Source organism: Acromyrmex echinatior, chromosome 1 (genome assembly GCF_024713525.1).
Source record: "Acromyrmex echinatior isolate Ae372 chromosome 1, ASM2471352v2, whole genome shotgun sequence".
NCBI classification, from domain to species: Eukaryota; Metazoa; Arthropoda; class Insecta; order Hymenoptera; family Formicidae; genus Acromyrmex; species Acromyrmex echinatior.
This window is the reverse complement of record NC_141852.1, coordinates 7,442,835-7,459,875: the sequence shown is the minus strand read 5'-3', so window position 1 is coordinate 7,459,875 and position 17,041 is coordinate 7,442,835. Positions and strand designations below refer to the sequence as shown.

Below are 17,041 nucleotides of genomic sequence, written 5' to 3'. Positions count from 1 at the left end.
CAAAAAATAGTTCATAAAAAAATAGTTTTATTAAAAATAAAAATATAAAGACGCTTATGTTAATGTAAAAACAATGAATAAGGTCAACGATCGAGTTAGTTGAAAAAAAAAAGTTAGTTGACAAAATTAAATTATAATAATATTCAATCGAACATACAAATTAAATAAAAAAAGGAAAATACATATATAAATATAGAGACCACCGATCTTCTTCAGTTATACATTAGATGATTAAATATTAATTAAATTCGGTGAGACATTTTCAAATGTGTTATTATATAATAGATATGTGCAGATGATATTCACAATGGAATAATCTTACGTATTAATCGATAAAACGTTCATGTCATCTCAAAGGAGATAATAAGAAATTGATTGCAATGATTGTCAAAAAAATCGATTCTAATATCTCAGCATCACGCTATGTCAAGGTAAATGAGTCATTAATCATCGTTGTTCAGTGAGAATCAATAATCAAGAATTTATAAGAATTTTGCGTGAGTAATAATAAGTCGTCATTGTTCAATGAGAATCAATAATAAGAATTTTGCGTGAGTATTAATATGAAAGCAGGGACGTTACATAAAAACATGTCAACACAATCGTCAATTGACATTCGAATCCGAGCATCGGTTTTCCTTTTTATATTTCATTTGTATGTTCGATTGAATATTAATTTAATTTTGTCAACTACCTTTGGCTCAATCATTGATCTTGTTCAATATTTCATTATTAAAAATAGTTTTATTTCCAAAAAATAGTTTATAAAATATTTTATGTTAAAATAAGTGCATACAAAATATCTTGGAAACTAACGATTTTCTGATAATTCAATATTTATAATATACAATATATATTTTTCTTTACAGTACTCTTATATGGTTTTCGGAAGTGCAGATGCTAATGTAACGTGAAATCAGCATCCTTACTTTTAACATTACTCTCTCGCGAATAGAAAAGAACAATAAATTCAGGATTAAAGCAATAAATTAGCGATTAATATTATATATGAGCGAACTTTTTCTTAATGGTGTACCAGCTGTACAGAGGTGAAAGTCAGATCTCAACGTCTTTTCACAACAGGACACATTTTTTGCGTGTCAAAATTTTGATTTTTCAGATAAGACATAAATGTCGCAAATATCAATATACATAAATACCTATTCTGTATGTATATGTTCCGAACAGGATAATTAATATATGACCAAAGTGAAAAATATTTTTTTTTTTTCATTTAAAACTCGTTTGTGTTTCACTGAAATACTTGGTCAGGGACATTAAGACCAAAAGACACCTTTCGTTTAAATTAATAACACATCGTACGATAAACGTCACGCATTTTTACTCCCGATTGCAGGCTAATTAAAGGTTTACACAACGGAGGGAGTATGCGTTCTATCAAGATCAGATCGATTTTGTTACCTTACAGTTCTCGGTAATCACAATATAATTTGATTACACGCACATAAATTTCTTAGTAAACTTTTGTGAACGAGCGACTTCTTTTATTCATTTTTATTTTATAAACTGCTCGCTCAATTTTGTGAAACTTGATTTATGGAATAATTTGCTCGATTATAAGTCTTTTCTTACCATATTATTGTTTAATTTGAAAATGTTTATTCGAGTCTAACTTAAAAGTAAAAAATTGAAAATTGATGATTAATAAAGTAATACGAATCTCAAAAGAAATAATCGATGTTCATAAATCATACTTATAAGTCGCAAAATGCCATTTTTGATACCTTTAATATCAATTTTCTCAAAACTTGACATGATAGAACTATTTTATTTACGAATTTGTTTTCAAAAAAACTATTCTACAAAAAACACTTGGTCCCATTCATGATCTCCAAAAAAAAGGCTAAATTTATCTAACATTGTTATTGAAATGATTAGCTAAAATCAATAAAAATAAGGATAAGTATTATATCAGATCTCAATGACATATTACATTACATATACAATAAGTATAATAAAAGTATTATTTCAGATCTCAATGACATATCACATAAAAGAAACATAAATAAAAATAGAGATCAATATTTAAATATACGGATGTATATTACCATATTCGTAAATCGGAATCAAAAATAATGTCTTAATATAGTAAACAAAAAAAAAAGATTTATGTGAACGTATAATTAAACGAGAATCTGTATTGTTAATAAAAGAAATCGTAAAGTGAGATAATTAAATACGAATGAATGATTAATTCATGACTGTTGATTTATAACTCGTAATCTTCTCCACGAAGGTCATTTTTTTCTTTTTCCTAACGAGCATATACAGGGTTGGCCATATTCGACGGAAAGATGTTTTTTTTTTCAATCATGGGAAAGAGATATTAGATCGAGTAACGACGTTTCCCATGATTGAAAAAAAAAACATCTTTCCGTCGAATATGGCCAACCCTGTATATGTATATAGTATGCAGATAAAGTCAGAGGCGATCGAAATTGAATTTATTGAATTATAGTTGAACGTGTACTACAATTGATGAAATCGCAACTTCTTATATATATTAGGTGTATGACTTTGCTCATTCGGTTTTCGTATAGATGGCTTTAGCGGTAAGTGGTGATCGAAATAAATAGATCATAGACGTCACACAATAAACTTCTGGAATCTGTCAACATAATCCAAAAAGAAACATTAGTCGATTTGTGTCTACATCATAAAGTTATTCTCGATTGAAAATGTCAGTTTACGAGCCAAATTCTTGTCATTTGCGGGAGATTTTAATTTTCTGCTTCAATATGAAGAAATCTGCGGCTGAGGCTCATCGAATGCTTTCAAATATTTATGGTGAAAGAACCGCTATTAGTGAAAGAACGTGTCATAAGTGGTTTCAACACTTCAAGAACGGCGATTTTCACGTCGAAGACCAGCATAGCGGTGGAAGAGAGAAGGTTTTCGAAGATGCAGAATTGAAGGCATTACTTGATTAAGACTCTTGTCAAAATCAAAAAGAATTGGCACGATCATTAGGAGTGACTCAAACAGCCATTTCAAAATGTCTCAAAGCCATGGGAATGATTCAGAAGCAAGGAAATTGGGTGCCGTACGAGTTGAAGCCGAGAGATGTTGAACGACGTTTGTTTGCTTGTGAACAACTGCTTGAAAGGCAAAGACGGAAGGGCTTTCTGCATCGCATTGTGCGTTGACGAAAAATGGGTTCATTACGATAATCCCAAGCGCAGAAAATCATGGGGAGTTTCCGGCCATGCTTCCACGTCGACGGCCAAACCGAATATTCACGGCTCCAAGATCATGCTCTGTATTTGGTGGGATCAGCTCGGCGTAGTATATTATGAGCTGTTAAAACCGACTGAAACAATCACAGGCGATCAGTATCGAACGCAATTGATGCGTTTGAGCCGAGCATTGAAAGACAAACGGCCGCAACACAACGAGAGACACGATAAAGTGATTTTGCAGCATGACAATGCTCGACCCCATGTTGCGAAAGTGGTCAAGACATACTTGGAAACGTTGAAATGGGAAGTCCTACCTCACCGTATTCTCCAGACGTTGCTCCCTCTGACTATCACTTGTTTCGATCAATGGCACACTTGGCTGACCAGCACTTCCGGTCTTATGAAGAAGTAAAAAATTGGATCGATTCGTGGATCGCCTCAAAAGAGATGACCAGTTTTTTCGACGCGGGATTCGTATGCTGCCCGAAAGATGGGAAAAAGTAGTGGCCAGCGATAGACAATACTTTGAATCATAAATGTATAACCAGTTTTTTACAATAAAGCCTCGAATTTCGGAAAAAAACCGCATGAGCAAAGTCATACGCTTTATATATTGATAACGTCTTCATTAAAATTGTCTTCCTCTATTCATTTCTATCAATATAGATAGACTTTAATCTCAGTTTAACTTAAACCTTATACCGAATTCAGATGAACGCATTATGCCTGTTTCTATCAATGAATTATTTTTAATCTTGATTTAATTTACTCTTCTTTTTCTAATCCTTGGGACTAGAAAAAGATGAAGAATAAGTTGAATCGAGATTAAAATTAATCTACAATTGGTAGAAACGGGCCTTAGCCCGCTAAATACAAATTTATTAAAGCCGTTATACACAAAAATTGAACGTAAAGATGTGTATTTAATATGTTTAATATAAATATATAAAAACGAATTAAAGCGCGAAATCTTCTTGTGAAAACTTTATTGTGTTATTTTTGTGAAATATTATGTAGATATTTTATAATTCGAAATATTTGCATTTTATTTTCACATTCACCCTATACAGAATAGGTATTCAAATCTTAAGCATTTCCTGAGAATTCCAGGTTTTTCCATGAATTTTATTCAAAATTCCAGATATGATTAGAAACATTGTACATTAGAGACATTCCTAAACAAATAATTCAAAAATTATATATTAGGTGTTGGAATTAATTCGTAGCGTTTTTTAATGAAAGAATTATTTATTTCACATGAGCATTAAAAAATACATTAATGAAAGTACTTCCCATCACTTGTAAAACGCTACGAATTAATTCCAACACCTAATACATGAGCATAACTTGTTTATAATGTAATACAAAATATAGTTCCTACATTACAAAAGATATATAAATAATATTTATAAGCAAATAACATTTACACAACAAAAAATACTGAAATCTATTTTTCTAAAGCTTGAATTTGTTCGTCAAGTGCATCTACTTCCTTCTGAGCATTTTCGAAAATTTGAATTTAGCCAGTCTTAAGAAAATCGGTAGTCTTATTTAAGATGCCTTTTCGCTCGACTCTCATTTTTAGCGTTAAAACAGATAAAAATTAACGAACATCAAGCGTCAATTTCGATCATGTGACCTATTTTAATGCTAAAAATGAACGTCGAGCATCAGTATGAAAAGGTACCTTCAGTTGTACAAGTTAGCCAATTTCACTAATTCTGGTAAGACTTAAAACTATCGATTCATTGTAGAATCAGCATATACAGGGTGATTAACATATATTTCGTCACCCATCATGAGTAAATAGAGTGAATTAAATTGAGTCGAAAAGTCATCTACCATGATTTTTGTCTTTTGCAGTTTACGCAATAGTTAATGAGATATTAATTACTAAAAATTGCCAAATATTGATCTTGAATAATTTTTTACTCAAATACTATCAACTTTATAGAAAAACTGCAAGAGACAAAAATCATTTATTTTCTTCTCATAAAGTTCTAAGAATTTTTTCAAAATTTTTTATCAACTTTTTAGTACTGCATTTTCTTATTTTTACCAACATGAGAAAATAGGGTATTAAAAAATTCTGAAAAAATTCAACTCTCTTTGGATTCTTCTAATTTTCCCGAGTAGCTAGTTTTTCCGATAAATCCCGTTTACTCTTCGTCTTCATAATTTTCGCATTATTTCGGCGCCGGATGGACAATATAAAATCCACTTCTATAGTGCAACGTCCATTGGATAATACAATCGATCGCGATGCATAGAGTGCATAGACAGACGGCACCTATAGCCAGAAGCGGATGCAAGCGAGAGAGGAATTCTAGGTCACTGTCCTCACTGACATTGAGGCAATGTGACCGAGAGAAACCGAGCGTCCGGGTAATCCGTTACACCGAAAACCCGTTATGTGAGGAACATAGACGAGCGCGAGCGTGATCGTGACTTCAGCCGTGACCACGAATCGATTGGCCGAGAACATCAAGAATCGTCCCTATTTCTTTTCGACTATCACTCTCTTCGGCGCATTCCTATTCTTTCTGACGACTCGAAACGATAAACTAAACTTCTTGTCATAATAGTCACGCTCTCGTAACTTCATCACGTATACATAACCAGTACAACTCTTGAATTCGCGAAAATCAACGCTGAAGCTTGCATCAGACTACGCATGTTGGTTTGACTATGAGTTTCGCAAGTGTACAAATGAATGTATTGATTTTATTTATTTATTACCAATCGTATCGATTTGCTAATGGAACGGGTTTCTAACGGAGTTAAACGGCACAAATTAATTTCTTTACGATGATATTCTTATCATCCATTTTATATCCTTGTTATTAATCCTGACTGCCGCACAGATTTTTTTTTAGTCCTTTGATGTCACAGTATTGTATTTTATATATAATGTAATTTTAAATACATTTTTTTACATTAAAATACATTCTGCAATCAAATATGCTTTTTTAATAAAAACCTTTGGGTAAGTTCACAGACTAATGGAAAATTCTTCCAGAATTTACAATATTAAATATACCACATAAAATTAATCCAAATATTCTCGGTTCATTTACAAATTGTAGTAATACTAAGAAATATGTATTTATTCAAATTGTGATACACGCGGCGTTTGATAGATGTGTAGTCAATTGGATACACGATTATCAAAATGTTAATGCAATCCTAAAAACATAAATTACAAAATAATTTATCACCAAATTATGCTGTGCATCAAATGAATCATATCATCACTGTCACGATTTATGAGTTCCAACAGACGATGTTGAAAATTCACATTGGCGAACGACAAATAAGAATCTTGTAGCAACAAACTGCGAATTACGTAGGTATCCGTTCATAGCCTCATGTTAGCATAAATACTGGTCTACAATAGAAGTCGTAGCGGTCGTACACTGTTAAATATATAGGCTTTCTACAATAAGTTATTACTTAAGTTTTAAGTCTTAAATCATAAGAAATTGTCACATCACAGTCGAATAATAATTAATAATAAATAAGAAGAATAATTAATTATGATTGATTGATTTCTTATAGCTTAAGACTTAAAGCTTAAATAATGATTTATTGTAGAAAGCCCGTCAAATTAAACTTAATGTCGATACTGCTCCTATGTACTGAAACAATAGTTATATTTGACACTATACATTTTAATTATCGTTTTAGTAAAAAATAATGATATATTTAGTAGGACCAGTGGCGACTCACATTAAGTTAAATTACGCTATAGATTTATAGATTTAAGTGTAGAAAATAGACCGATCATAATCGATTATTGTTCTCATATTCGACTGTGATCGGTTAATTTTCTACCCAGCGTAAGAGAGCGTACAAATACACGACGATAAGCGTAAAAACCGTTTAACATCAAATCATTATTATTACTACTGGCAGCTACAACACGATGAAAAACTACGGTTTCCGCTGAACTACATTAGACGTTGGTACAGGTGTTGCAAACTTGCTCGTCTCATGCGTACGTCGACTGAGGAAGCACGAGAAATTATCATACCGCATGTTATTTACTTTACTTCACGCTCTTTGATAACCGACTTAAGCATGCGTGTAACCGATAACAGGACTCGAGATACTCTAATTTAAAAAAATATGGCAAAATTTCGCTCGAATAAACTTACGTTATTCCGTTGCGAGAAGGCGAATCTTCGCGTTACTGCAAGATGTGGTAAAACGCAATTGCACGACAGTTCATGTTTAATAACAGCCAATAGCACGCCAGCATCCGGTTGCGTTTCAAAGTATGTCAGCGGGACACTGACCACCAAAATGCATTCGAGCGTTGCTAAGACATGACTGGAAAGACATCCTTATCTAATTGGTATGAATGATTGGAAAAGCGATCGCAAATACCAAATAGCATAAGTGTGCAAATCGACTTTCTTTAATCGCTTTCTTTAAATGTTTCCGGTCGTGCTCAAAATCCCCTCGCTTGTATGCAACAGAAAATTTCTTTCGTATTTTTACTTCTTTCGCTTCCAAAAGTGTACATCAAAGTTATATTTACAAAAATAAACACGCGATAATACGTGTCTGCCTAATTGACTTATTTAACGACATATCGTGTGTATATATATATATATATATTATATATATATATATATATATATATATATATATATTTTATCAATATCATTACCCTCGAAAATATATTTCCTAATTGACTTTAACTTGATTTGTATTTTATATGAAGTAAATTAATATTATGCGATCAATTAATTACGATCAATTTAATAATTTTCTATCATTTCTATAAACATAAATTCGATGAAATACCGAAGGGCGATCATTATATACGCAAGCGCAAGTAGAAGTTTAAAAGTTAAAAAATTTGAAAACAATAAGAGAATGTGCAGTCTCTTTAGCATTAACTCCAAACGATGTACCGACGGGGACATGAAGAAATCCTCCGAGAATCGCGGTCACTATCCACGACCTACGTTAAGCTTCAAGACGTTCGATTCGATCTAGAGAGAAGTGGGTTTTAACACAACCGATTTAATGAGATGCGAATTCCATAGGTGCGTAATATAGTACTCTCACTTTTTTTTTAGTCTCTTAAATATATCATAATGATAGACGTAATAAAATCCGGATTGATCTTAATTTGAATTTAAATCTGTACGACACACACACACACACACACACACACACACACACACACACAAAATATACGATATTACAACGACAATCAACACGGGCTATGCGAAATACCTCAGAAATATATAGCACGTCCCTTTCTATTAAGAACTCTTTCGATGAGCTCAATCAATTATTTGATCAATGATATATTAAGTGACATAAAGAAAATTACTCATCGTCTGTGGCATGACGGTAGGCGGTATGTGCCATGTTCCAACGTGTACGTAATAAAATATTATTTATCGTCTTATCTATAGGCCTGCAAACTTCTGTTAAACGCTTACTCGCAGCTCGCAATTACACTGGAATTAATTAATTAAAATTTGGAGAGCTATTTTTTTTTTACTCACGTCATCATTTATCTCGGGCAAAATTTTTACTTACTCAATGGCCTCATGACGTGACTATCTCTTCGATTTGCGTTTGAGGAAAACCTGAACCACATCTGAAGAAGATGCCACAGGGTGAGAATAAAAATGCACCTCTCTCGACAAAGACAAGATGCGCAATGAATCGACTTTCTTCGAAGCGGGTCGACTAACGAAACATACACTGAGCGTATATGAAACTAACTCAAGTTCCTTATACCTGTCCAGCTCACAGAACGGAGCGTTTTCTCCCACTACAAAGCATTAGCAGACCTCAACATGGCGATACGTGCTGCATATTACTTTACCCTGTGCCACATGCATAGATAAATAGATAGGCTTTTAATTTCTTTCTTTAAAAAAAATAAAACAAAAAAACAACATATTCAATGTCATAAACTTTATTGTGACTTAATCATATTCTCGATTATTCTTCTACCTCTGCATTATTCATTCAAGATATTAAAGATTTGATTTTTATTCCTGCATTTTTTGAACTACACATGCTGCAATAAGTGAAACAAATATATATTTCATTTCAACTTATTGCACTAATTTAGACAATGTAAGAATAAAAAACAGAACTTAAAACTCATTTGTAGTTATCATTTTGTGCGCTTTATGTTAATTTAATTTGTCAATTTCATTGTCAATTTGTTTTGCATCGTGAATTCACTTTTTCGTATTGTTTATAGTTAGAATTTTTGTAATACAGGTGGATTTTTAGTAAAATGTCGAAAATTTGGAATGCCTCATCAGGGCCCACGCAAAGTTACACAATATCTGCATAATTTAGATAAAATATATTTAAATAAAATATTTAGATAAAAATTACATGTATATTTTAATGAAATAATACGGAATATACGATAATAAATCAAGAGCTGCATCTTCATTAAACGAAAAAAGATGAAATTGTTAACTTTTTGAAGTTACATTTATATCCAAGTTTATGTACATAAATCTTTCCAGGAATGTGACGTTAACTTTTTTGTGATCATTAAAAAAAAAATTTTTTTTTAAACTATTATAATTTTATTTTCAAGAAGGTAAGATTTGTATGCAGTTAATCAAAAAAGCGTCAATGAGCCTTATCTGTCACTAAGTTATACGCGAAAAGTTACATTATATATATATATATATATATATATAAATTAAACATTTCTATGGTAACTCGATTTACTAAGGCTGTGTTCCAAAAAATTTAATGTCATTACTGAAAATCTATGGTGCACATGACGTAAACTTAAATTTTCAATACTGACAGTAAATTTTGGAACATAGCTTAAAGAACCACCTTAAAATGATATTTTCAAGATTATTATATCGTTATTTTTTTCTCGTTTTGTTTTGAAAGATTAAAGAAATATCGGGATCAGAATAAATAAAAGATAATATACAAAAAGACTGAAATACAAATTATTTTTTTATAAATAGGACGGGATAATCGATAATCTCGGACGTCTCAAAATAAAATTCGGGAAGCGAAACTATTAACCCATGGCATTGAGACAAAAAAATTTTATCAATCATTTGTTTCTGTCAAGACTAAGGGCTGCCGCACACAAAATTTCGCAACAATGATCATAAGACATAAACTTAAGCCGATGAACCAATCAGGATATTGCTTTAAGTCTCTGTAATCTAACGGAAATAATGATAACAGAAATAGCAATAAACTTATCCATAAGGCAAGTTTCAAACCGGAAATTTTCCTTATTGCGAGATTATAGATAAATTTATTGTTATTTTCACAGATTGTAAGTTTATATAACAAAATCATCTCAAGGAAAAAACATGTACAGTATTAACTTATTAATAGTACAAATTAGTACAAATTCAGTTGTGTTAATTTTTGCTTGTGTTTTTTTTAATGATCCTGCCAAATATTAAATTAGCAAAGCTACTATTTTCTTAAAATGACACATAATATAGAATTGTTTTTGGTAATATAAATAGTACAAATTCAATCCTATTGATTTCTGATATTATTTTTCTTTTTTTTATTATTTTGAATTGGTCCTACCAGCTTAATATTAAGTTAGTACCACTACAATTTTTTTTGAAATGACATATGGTACAAAATTAAGCATACAATTTAATATGAAATGAGTACTTCCGAAAAATTCCGATAGATCCGATTTGATTTTGCTCATTTGGTCCTATTAGCTTTATAGAGCTTGGAATACCTTTAGATTATTTGCTCACTCTTTTTTATTCGAGAAGAGAAAAGAAAAATGAAAATTCTAATCTAATTTCTAAAATAATAAATAGATTTAACCCATTTTCATATGAAGCTTCTTTTATTTTCAATACTAACAAGAGAATTTGATTGTCAACGTACAATTTATTCCAATCTATTAAGTCATTATTAATTAAAATGATATTGCAATAGAATCCTAATTTTAATAAGTTTTTGACAAGTTGAAGTCTATTAAGTGAGAAATATGACTATAATGTAATTATAAAATTACGAGTGATGAAATAGTAAGAGTAATTCTAAGTTTCGCAAAACTTATATTATTTTTTTACGTAAAATAAAATAAAAATAAAATAAAAATTATTCTCAAGGCACTAATTTATAAATGTATTATATTACCATTATATGTAGGTATTCCTACTTAGGTTGTGTGCCAAAATTTACTATCAGCGCTGAAAATCTACAAGTATACATTACATATACTATACAGTTTCAGCACTGGCAGTAATTTTGAAACAGCCATTATTGAAATTAATCAAATAGATTAAATCGCATTTGCTAATCTTCTATTAATGGATAGAAAATACGGAAATATTCATCTCTCATAAAAAATAATAATGTTATCTAAAAGATGTTATTATTTATTGTGTATTAAGAAATTATAAAATATACAATGTTAAAAATAATAATATTAAAAAGATGTACACAGGATTAAGAATATCTAAAAAAAGATATTGTATTAAATTTCCTTCTTGCTTTCTTAATTAATTATAGCCGTAATGCATTATGAACGTTAGAAAATAGAAATTATATAAATTCTTTCCTCGACGTTAGACATTAAAATGATTTCGATTATATTGCAAACATTTCATGGACTGCATTAAATATCAAATAACAAATATACTTTTCTTTTTAATTAAAAAATAATTTAAAAAATAAGCTAATAGGAGAGTAATGCGAAAACAATACGTGTTGATATCATCACTCTAAAGTTTTGGAAGTGAAATTTCATTCCAAGTTGCGCCAATCCGACGAGAATGAATTTTACTTCACTCCTTCAAGAAATGAATATTTTCTAAAAAGTCAACTTTAATGATTAATATCTCCCTTTTTTGAGGTAAAACAAAAACAAAAACAACACTTTATTTTGTCAGATTCGTTCGTTTTATACAAAAATAAATCTTATAATTTCGTCAAGATAGAGAGGTTAAACTTAACATTTTCTGTCTTTCCTTTCGGAAAATAAAATTATTCACTCTCCACAGAGATTGAAAATTGACTCTCATTTGGAGTGATTCTTCACTCTCTAGAATCTAGAATGAATATTTAACTCCTACCGGACTGGCATAGCTACCACTCTTCTGAAGTAAAATTTCACTCCCAAAAATTTAGAGCGTAGATATTAATGTTGCAAACAATTATATTAGAAATTAAATACCTATAACGATCGAAGCTGAATCTTCAATATTTAAATAAATTCAATCTTGAATTACTGTATATGTAAAAACTTCGATTCGTTCCCTCGGAAATTTTTACAAATTTAAAAGTGACCATCTACATGCTCATACGATTAATGACACGACTAAATCTTACGCCTGCGTACGCAATTAAATTTGACGTAAAGACGAAATAATCTGAATTTTCGGAAGTTTTAAATAAGTAACTTGAAAAATAAGTAACTTTAAATAAGTAATTTTTATTCCATATTTCTGTGAAAAAAAAACGATGACAATTGGATATATAGATCTTGACGTGAAGTGCGAGAAAGCGTAAATATTATTCAGCAAGCCTCCAGGAGGCTAATATTGTGGCATTTCAGATAAGTTTTCTTTTCCCTTTAAGTTTCACGAATTGCGTTAAATAAAAAACAATTGCTTTGTGAATTTTTATTACATTTTTCAGATATTAAAGTCTATAATAAACGCATTATCGTGAAAATGCACGAAAGATTTTCGTAGCGATATGCTACGGACTAAATCCACTTTCTCGTCTATTGGCTGGGCTATATCACAAGAACGAAAGATGACATTCGAGAAGATCTATAAGTCAAGGAGTCAAGCTAGGGCACGGAGAATATTCAATTCTTCGTCGGTTTTCTGATGTAATCATCGGAATTGTCTGTACGGATAGCACAGTCATTGTGACGTCTCATCATAGCTGTCAAATATGTTCCATCGAAATTCAATTCAATAGGCCGTATTACTTATTAGACCGATAATAGAAATGCAACCTTATGAAATAACATTGATTTATGAAAATGTTAACATATATTACATTAATATATATAACGTTAATATATAAATATATATAAAAAATTAACAAAAAGAAGAGCATAAAACCACAGCACAAGATATTCTTTGTGATATTTAATATATAATTACGTTTATAAATAATTTAGACATTTCGGCCACAATCTGGTTCATTTGGTCATTTTCAGTAAAATTACAAATATCCATAAAACACAGAATTTACATAAATCTAACATTAAATTCAGCGGTCATAAATATAAATATACATCAATGCATTCTTTCCTCTTGTAAGAGTACATCGTGGTTGCAGCGCCAATTATCATATTGCAAGTAGAACAAGAATTGCCAGATTCTAATTTAAAAAATTACAATATAATATCGTTAATATCTTCTAATCAATTTGATTAACATTAATTCGTTACCTGTTTTACAGACAAAATGATGAATCTTAAGCACTTTCTTCACGCAGATGGAAATTCGTCGTGACATTGTATATTATTATTTGTCCATACCTTCATATGTGTCCGCTATTTATATGTGCGGCAAAAGTTTAGATTATTCTAGAATTATTTTTAAGTGTGAGAGAAATTTTTCTTTAGAAAAGACAGATAAACATCAGGCAAACCTTTAGTGTCACTTTACTTATTGATACTACTTATTTGGCTTTTTATATATATCATCTCTTATAAACCACGTTTGTTATAATTATTTATAAAAGTTTAAACGTGTTTTTACATATTTATGCAGAGTTTCTGAAGTAACGCCCATTAATCATATATTCCTAATAAAAAACTGAGATGAAAAATCCTCTGCCATTTTGCAATTTCCATAATATATTTTTTTTGTTATCCAATGAACAAAATATGTAAAATCAACGTATAAGATAACTTTAAGATATTTTTAAGAATTCTTTAAGAAAGATTTTCAGAAGAAAAAAATCTTCAAAATATTTCACAAAGAACATTGAAAGATATCTTAAAATTATCTTATACATCAATTTTATCTGTTTATTCGGCAATCTTCAGAAATTATAATATTTCGTCAATTATTTCAAAAATTGCGAAATAGTAGAAAACTTTTCGACTTAATTTATTAAAAATAACACTGTATGATTAATGAGCGTTCATGCATTTCACGCCAAGATTCATACATCTTATTGTCATCGTTTTTATTGTGAAAAATATTATCTCGGCCGGGAATCGAATCGGCCCGGATTTCTTGTATTCCGTACGAACGTCTTAATCTTTAGACCACTAAATATTTTTCGCAATAAATTTATTAACAGTTTTTACATATTAACATCTTTATAATATGATGCCTGATTGAGCATCAAATTATTAAAAATGCTTGTCAATTTAATTCGAGATTACTAAAGTAATTTAATTGCGTTTATAGTCCGGAAAAATAATTCGGCGCGCAATTCGAAGGACTACAAATATGCAAGTACATACACAGTATATATAGTAATTCAAGATTGAATTATTTAAGCATTGAAGATTCAGCTTCGACCGTTATAGGCATTTCATTTCTAGTATTGATTGTGTTCTCATATATACAGTCTGAAATAAAGATTCTTAATATTGTTAATGTTGCATTTTACGTTGTTTATCGCGCTAATCTCCTATTAATCTAATTTTCTTTATTAATTTTTTTAGGTAAGTCTCTACAAAACGGACTTCTCGGCGATCAACTTAATCTTGACATATGTTATATTATCAAGGTCATGACCCTTCAACAGGATTTTGAACTTTTTACACGAAACAAGATTCATCGCACATCTCTTCCCTGCCTAAGGATTCACGACTTTCTACGCGAAACGAAGTTCACCCCACATTCTTTCCTTGTCTAGAGGAAACAAAAATTTTTTTTTTAAAACATTATTTTATATAATTTTTGTTTTTATAGCAGAAAATTTGTAATTTTGTAACGCACTACTTTTTACGCAAAGCAAAATTCATCCTATATCCCGTCCCTGTCTAGGGGTGCACGACTTTCCACGCGAAACGAGATCCACCCTCATGAAAAGTCGTTACTAAAAGCCTCTCTTAGTAGAGAAGGGGGAAAGTGGGGTGGACCTCGGCTTTGCGTGAAAGTCGTACGCCCCTAGGCAGGGAGAGAAGTGGGGTGGACCTCTCTTCGCGTGGAAAGTTGTGCGCCCCTAGACAGGGACGGGATGTAGGATAAATTTTGCTTCGCGTCGTTATAAAATCGTTATAAAATCACAAATTTTCTACTTTAAAAACAAAAATTATATAAAATAAGGTTTTAAAAAAAAAGTTTTTGTTTTAAAACAGAAAAATTGTTTTAGAGCAGAAAATTTTTGTTTCATATACTTGTAGTAGAAGAGACAATATTTCTTAAACTTATTTTGTTAATAACTTTTTAACGAATAACGAGTGACGGCTAAAACTTGTTGGAGATTGCTCAGAGTTATCTTGACAACAGGTATATGTCAAGATTAAATTGATTGATAAAATATTTGTTTTTGTAAAGATTTACTTTCTTTTATTTAAATACTTCCGGCAATATAAACTTTTATTTATATCTTTTTAACGTAATTAAAAATAAAAATTGCTTATAAAGGACACAATATCATAATTCTTGTAATTATAGCAATTATTACTGTAGAAATGTATAAATTGCTTAAAATATACACTAAATATATCTAAAATGCATATATAAATGTGAGCAATATAAAATATGTGCAGCTTTAGAACGCTTTTTGATTAGGAAAATTCTTACAGTACATTTGTAATATAATCTATTATATTTTATCATAATTAATCCAGTATCTGAGAAAAAAATGCTTTTAATTTTGCAAACAATTCATACGATTGTAATGTTGCGTCCTGTCATCAATTAAATATTAATATATTGTTTTCTATTTTCTAAAATAAATCTATGACATAAAATATACAGTGTATACAAGGTCCCCTAATTAAAATTATTTTTTAAATATTTCTAAAGAATTTTTAAAAACATTTACTGATTGCGACTTTCTGCATCATATATCTTTTTAAATGAAATTAACACTACAATTTGAATAACATTGTTTAACAGTACATTTTTAATTAAAATCTCATCAAAATACAATTTGCGTGGAATTAATTAAAAAATGCAATTTTCTTATACTTTTTGACTTTTCAGTCGAAATTTGGTTTGCAAAAGTCTCTGTGTTTCAATCGCTTCTATTACAAGTGTTAATATAAACATAAAATTATTTCATTATGCCTTAATTAAGCCGATGGCACACGGTACTTATTTTCCTGCTAAATTCCTAGTTGGATTAGACTTAGAATCTTGCCAACATCGCAGCCGTTATATGGCAAGAATCTAATCTAACTAGCAATCCAGCAAAAAAATAAGCATCGTGTGCCGCCAGCTTTATTTTCGCTAGAAGAAAATCGGAACCTATTATTAGCATATCTCTCTCTCTCTCTCTCTCTCAATCGTAAGTATAATATCTATATAAATGATATTCAATTTCATAAACAACTTCTAGATATATGTATTTTCATTTAAGTGATTTATGTTTCTGCCATTAAACAAAAATTTAAAAAAACGCAATATTTTGTAATATATGAAAATAAATTCGCGAGGAAACATTTGATGAATGTTTATTATCAAACATCATTCATATGACCGTGTCGATTAACATAATATAAAATGACATCCCAAGAAGAAAAATACTAGCTGAAATATTGTCCCACAGATTAATTTAATTTAATTTAGTCTTACGTAATTTTATTTGATTTCATACGATTTTATCTAATGATAATCTTTGATCTCTAATGATATCAAATAATCTTCTTCACTATATGAAATCATAGTAAAATAAACGATTTT

At 30.2% G+C, this 17,041-nt stretch overlaps 1 protein-coding gene across 5 annotated transcripts in view; it reads right to left on the bottom strand.

Moving 5' to 3' along the window:
* Positions 1–17,041, bottom strand: part of LOC105149754 (fatty acyl-CoA reductase 1) — a 37,531-nt gene that overhangs the window by 18,888 nt on the left and 1,602 nt on the right. Inside the window, exons 1-3 of one of the 5 annotated variants that reach the window (XM_087408807.1) lie at positions 8,763–9,081; positions 8,551–8,680; positions 7,358–7,532 (exon numbers count right to left, since the gene is read on the bottom strand). The exons of 2 other annotated variants lie outside the window; for them this stretch is intronic. The gene's annotated coding sequence lies outside the window, so the exon portion shown is untranslated. Of the gene's footprint in view, positions 1–7,357; positions 7,533–8,550; positions 8,681–8,762; positions 9,082–17,041 lie in introns of those variants that run through there. 2 more of the 5 variants (XM_087408809.1, XM_087408800.1) reach the window with 2 other exon arrangements.